General features: G+C 34.2%; 1 long non-coding RNA gene across 4 annotated transcripts; it reads left to right on the top strand.

The window, feature by feature from the left end:
• Nucleotides 1-1103: 1103 nt before the first annotated feature.
• Nucleotides 1104-3880, top strand: LOC145054274 (uncharacterized). Of its 4 annotated transcripts, none has more exons than XR_013684747.1 (3): nucleotides 1338-2201; nucleotides 2489-3504; nucleotides 3702-3880. It is a non-coding gene; the product is annotated as an uncharacterized LOC145054274 (long non-coding RNA). The 4 variants fall into 4 exon arrangements; XR_013684748.1 differs by having other exon boundaries at nucleotides 1343-1797; nucleotides 2013-2201; nucleotides 2489-3880; XR_013684746.1 differs by having other exon boundaries at nucleotides 1344-1797; nucleotides 2001-2201; nucleotides 2489-3880.
• Nucleotides 3881-5809: the final 1929 nt, after the last annotated feature.

Here is a 5809-nt window from a genome sequence, read left to right as displayed (position 1 = left end):
TAGTGCACGAAAAGATCGAAAAGAAACTTGAAAAAACAGAAAAAAAATAAAACCCAAAGCCAACCGGACCGAAAAAGGCCAAAACTGGTCCTAAAAATACAGGGTCAAAAAAAGGCCGCCAGAGACCAGTCTCAAAAAGACAGGACCATTTCAAGACCGATTTTAGACTGTCAATGTGCAATTGTTCATTAGCTGCCACCGGCCCTTTAACAAACTCAACATTATTTCATTTTTATTTTTTTAATTTTTATAGAATCAATAAACTATTTTCGCCATGCTAAAATCCCAAAAATATTCGTAACTTGCTATGGCTATTACAGGACAATTACTGGTTCTTTATTTCCAAAAGGGCCATGTATAGACCCTTCAGGCCCAACTTGTACTAATTAATTGGATATTTCTTATTGATCCATACTTTTTTTTTATATTGAGCTTTCTTCTTAAACAAGTAACCTTTCGGAGCAACGACAAAAGATCTACCTCAAAATTCCAATAGCTTTCTATGGAAGCCTAAACTTTTAAAACCATGCCTGAGACGTTTGCCCTGATGGGATGAAGAAGATGAAGTCAAATGTGGGTCTCGTATGGATATGGTGTGAATTCTATACGGATTGTACATCTCATGTGCTCATACATTAAAGATAATTAGTTTAGTGGGTTTAATCATATATATATATATATATATATATATATATATATATATATATATATATATATATATATATATATATATATATATTAAAATTCTCCTGGCTTATCTACAGTAAACTTAGGTTTTTTTTGGTAGATTTCGTCATTCATTTGTGTTGGGCAGTTTATGTCATTTTCTCCATTCTTTGTACATACATGTTCTCATTCTCAATCCACCGCTTCAGCTGTCCAATGGTTTTGCTCCAGCGAGGTCACTGCTTCTCCTTTGCTTAAGTTAGTCCACCGCCTCAACTACCACCGCTTCTTCCACTAAGAGGGTGTTTGGATAGGGAAAAAAATGACAGTTTATTGCTTATTGCTTATTTTCACCGCAATAAGCTAATTTAAGTGTTTGGATAGGATGCTTAAAAAATTAGCTTATTGCGGTGGAAATAAGCTAAATAAGTTAATTTTAATAAGCAAGGGGGGTAATGCTTATTGCTTATTGCTTATTGCTTATTAGTCATTTTACTCATATAAGCTGTCTTGTTTGCCAAACACTTCAAATGCTTATTGCTTATTGTTTATTCCCACCGCAATAAACTAATCCAAACACATTTTAAAAAAATGCTTATTCCCACCACAATAAGCAACAAGCAATAAGCTAATTAAGCTAAAAATGCATTTATCCGAACACCCTCTAATACGAACCTTGAACCCACAAAAATCCAATATCGTCAGAACCTCTTAAAATCTCACCGATGCTCCCTCTTCTTCTTCCACCCCATTGCCTTGCTCTCTCGCCAAAGATCGTCTGATCGAGTAGCAACGAAAGATGCTACTGAAGAGCTGGTGACGTCGACGACAAACCTTCTCCTTTTCTACATGGATTGAAGCTTCCATCTTCGATTGGAGAACATTCGGCGCCTTCGTTTCTGTTTCAGCTTAGAAAATCGATTCCCCTCCTCCTCCGTCGTTTTCCTATTCCAGGTTTGGTGAGGAAAATCCCTAGCTTGGTTAATCTCCCGGTTCGCCATCTACCTTCCATCCTTTTTTTCTGTTTCCGTGTACTGCCATCTGTTGGGAATGGAAGATAGAAGCATATGTATATGCCTTTGACTCAACCGCCATCTGTCAAACGGATTTACAGACCCAATTCTTATCCAGGTATTAATAGCCCTAGAAAAGATGTATATGCCTGAACTAGCCTACTGATTAGAGACCAATTCTTATCCTCACTTTACAGTTCCATGTTTAGTTTAGCCATATAAGGGATATGCTTTTCAACCCATGTCTTTTAATTATGTATGATTCACAAAGTGCATATATTGTCATTAAAGAACTTATTGTGATTTTGGTGTGGATGCGAGGTGGTAATGGAGGCGGGTGAATGATGGCTTGATTGGAGAAATAAGGGAGGTGGTTGACGGTTGTTTTAAGTGGGAATGATGGAGAAGTGCTGGTCAGGAGTGGGGGTGATGATGGATTAACGTGTTGTTTTCGTTGAAGGATGTTCATCGGGGTTATTTTAACTTTACCTTGGTAATTCATGAAGCTATTCCGATTCCCAGGTGACGAATGTTCATCCCTATTTCTATATGCTTTCAATTTCATGTTTGTTTAAGTGTTTTCTTAATTTTAATTTATTTGTTCGAATATAAGAATGGGCAAGTAATTTGATTGAAGGGTTTGCTTTCATATGATGGTTGTAATTAGGGGTTTCCTTACTGAACATCCAATTAGGGTTAAATCTAATTAGAGTTAATTTTCCAGTTTTTTATTATTAAATCTACCTTTTTTATGTGATAAAACAAGAAAGTCTTCAATTTTGACCAATCTGGCTAACTTCATTGTTCAGTTTTGTGATGCAGACAACAGTTGAAGGAAGCATGATGTTGGGCATCATGGAGCGGAATGGCGTCAACACCACTTTCATCCTCAACCGTCAGATGTGTGACAAAAAAGCCCTTTTGTTCATTGTAGTTACACACCAGAATGTCATTGCTCTTGCACAAGAATGCCATTCACACTTGGAAATATGTGACATTTACTAAGTTTTTTTTGTAATTTGATAATATGCAAAAGGGTACTATTGATTTCACCTTCAAATCAAGAAGCAATTATGCTGTTTTTTGTGACTACCATTTATATAAAATAATATATTAATCAGACCATAATTACCATAATACCCTTTTGCATATTATCAAATTACAAAAAAAAACTGTATAGTTCCAAGCATGTCCATAGGCATGTTACTGTTATCATGTTATCAGATTCAGAATCACTACCCTGTTAAAAAAATCTCAAGAAAACCAAATTAAGGAAATTCAGAAAACAAACAATTTTTTTTTCACAGACTAATTTATTTATTAATATTACCTCAGGGTTTCCATGGCAGACAAGTACAATCCGATTACTAGCTTTCCTTCCTGCAGAGCTTCCAGAAGCAATAGGGGAGCTTGGAGTTTGATTTAATCTGTTAAGACATAAATATGGAGATCCACCTTCAGGTTGTGGGACAAAATCTAGCACACTTACACCACAGTTGCTTTGAAGTAAAATTCTGAAGTACTCTGTTCCTAAACCTGAACAAATTTTTTTACCACCATGAACAAGTGACTATGATTTAGCATTTTCAGCCATTAGCTTGGAAAGGAAGAACTTCAATTTTGAAGCTTTTTGCGGTTTTCTTTCTTCAGATCGACCTTTCATTTTTTTTCCCTTTCTCTTCTTATCATTTGTTCTTTACCAAGTTATTCTTAAGCGCATCCGACACCTATATATTATTGTTTCTGTATCATAGCAGGTTAAAGACCACCTTACTTGACAATCGTTGACTTTGCTAAACTGGAAGTGCTTTGAAACGACAATCAGGTAAGAAGCTTTTTTATTTTATATGTATCTTTCTTAAATAGAATTGCTTGGCTCTGTATCTCCATTTTCTCTTTACCTTTCCGTGACTCATTTGTTTTGTTTGTGCTTATTTTTAATAAGTTTTTTGATATAAAGATTAAAGAGTTTTTTTTAGCTTCAAACTGGAATTAAACAAAAACATATGAGTTTTTCTACAGATTTTCAGATTGCCACTGTTTGTGGAGATGGTAGTGACATTGAAAGAAGACTGCTTCTTTTTCCATAACAGTTAGGCCTAGGTGATGTATTGTTGCAAAATGGTACTTCAAATTGTTCGATGAAATGTCGGAATTAAGACCTACGTATTTTTCAATCAATGTGTGCTTATTGTAGTGAAGCCATATGGTATGAGAGAACTTCTGTTTAATGTTTAAATACAAATGCAAAGAGGCAAACATTACTTACTTAAAATAACAACATTTTATGGTTTTTTCGTATCATGTTGATTCCTACATTTAATAAAAATAATGTTTTTCCGCCGCACCCAACCCCATCTCATCCGTAGGCACCAGACAGTTTAATAAATGTGTAACAATTACATTAAAATCTATCATCCCACTTTCAATTTTCTATAACATATAGGTATGTTCCTTGGTAAAATTGTTTTTATTTTTATGGGTAGGAACAGACGGGAGCTGCCAGATCTGACCTAATGTTTGAGAACAAAGAACATACCTATTAGTTAACATAGGTCTTCTTTACGTGTAAATATTGAAACCGTCTAACCCCTGTGTAGCGGGGGACACCACTCTAGTTTACATTAACTTCATTTTAATCAATAAATGAGCTTTAACTAATCAGACAATTATTAATTGTCATTTAATAAGTTAGCTACTATTAAGATATAATGGTAATTTTTCACCATTTACTATTTTACTACATGTGAATTTTTTTAATGGCAAATACAATATGTTTTTTAAACTATTCCTAAATCCATATATATCTCGAATGAGACTTGAACCCTTAACCTCAAAAAGAAAGGCACAAGATTTGATATCACTGGGTTACAAGACTTTTGGTTTTTTTTGTTAAAAATGTATATTCGAAGGACTTGAATTCTTCTAGTATACAACGGATTTCAAATTTATGAATTTTATTTTTCATAATATAATGTTGGAAACATTATGATGAGTTCTGAGAAATTGATGTTGTAAGTCAAACCTAAATAATAATTCTTGATCACCAAGGTACATGTAAGGTAAGAACGCAAAAAGAAACATGACAAGAATAGGAAGAAAAAAAATGGTATAATGGACAAACGTTTTTTTTGTAGGAAAATTGTTTGTTCACCAACCTTTACATAGAAATGAGAATGAAAACTAAATACAATTACTTCTAATTAACCTTTATTTATACCGAACGGAATTCGACTCTTAAACAGTGGCGGAGCAATGACGAAATATCATGGGTAGCACACGTAAATTTACGACGTAGCATACCGAAAACATTACACTACACCACAAAATATTATAAAAAAAAATCACTGCGTCTGAAAATTGAAGGTACCATGGGCTACCCCGAGCACATACATAAATCCTCCACTGCCCTTAAACTACTCAAAAACCTTTAAAAATACAATTTTCCAAATACCCCTAGGATAATTTTGTCCCATATTCTTAATTAGGTCAACATTTTCCCCTAATTCGGCATTCACCACCTTCTTCACTCCCAACATATGTCTCATCTTTTCAAACTTGTTTCTCGAAAGTGACTTTGTGAGTATGTCAGCTCGTTGATCCTTAGTGCATGTGTGCTTGGCCACGACATTCTTTTTTTCTACATGTTCTTGTATGAAATGATATCTACTATCAATGTGCTTACTCATACCATGAAATACAAGATTTTTCATCAAGTCTAGGGCTAACTTGTTATCTACTCGCAACATTACATGTGTGACATTTCTTTATGTTAGCTCAACTACCAAAACGCCTTAACCAAATCCATTGACAAGTTGCACGTGTAACAACTATACACTTTGTTTCACATGATGAAAGAGCTACACATTTCTGAATTTTTTTAAAGTATAGGTAACCATATTGTCTTTAATGTATAATGACATACCCATTGTACTCCACCTATCTTTCGCATCCCTTGCCAAGTCATTATTTGTATAACCTGTTACTGTGTTGTAACGTCCCAATTCCACAATAAAATTTTGAAATTTTAATTAAGTTAAAAATGTCATAATCATAAAATCCATTCGATAAATCATTTGTTCCAAAAGACAATCATCCAAATCAGAGTATCCTAACATCAAGAAATCACA

Source organism: Lactuca serriola, chromosome 5, assembly GCF_051521515.1.
Source record: "Lactuca serriola cultivar US96UC23 chromosome 5, Lser_US96UC23_V15, whole genome shotgun sequence".
Classification (NCBI taxonomy): domain Eukaryota; kingdom Viridiplantae; phylum Streptophyta; class Magnoliopsida; order Asterales; family Asteraceae; genus Lactuca; species Lactuca serriola.
This window is presented reverse-complemented; position numbering and strand designations above follow the sequence as displayed.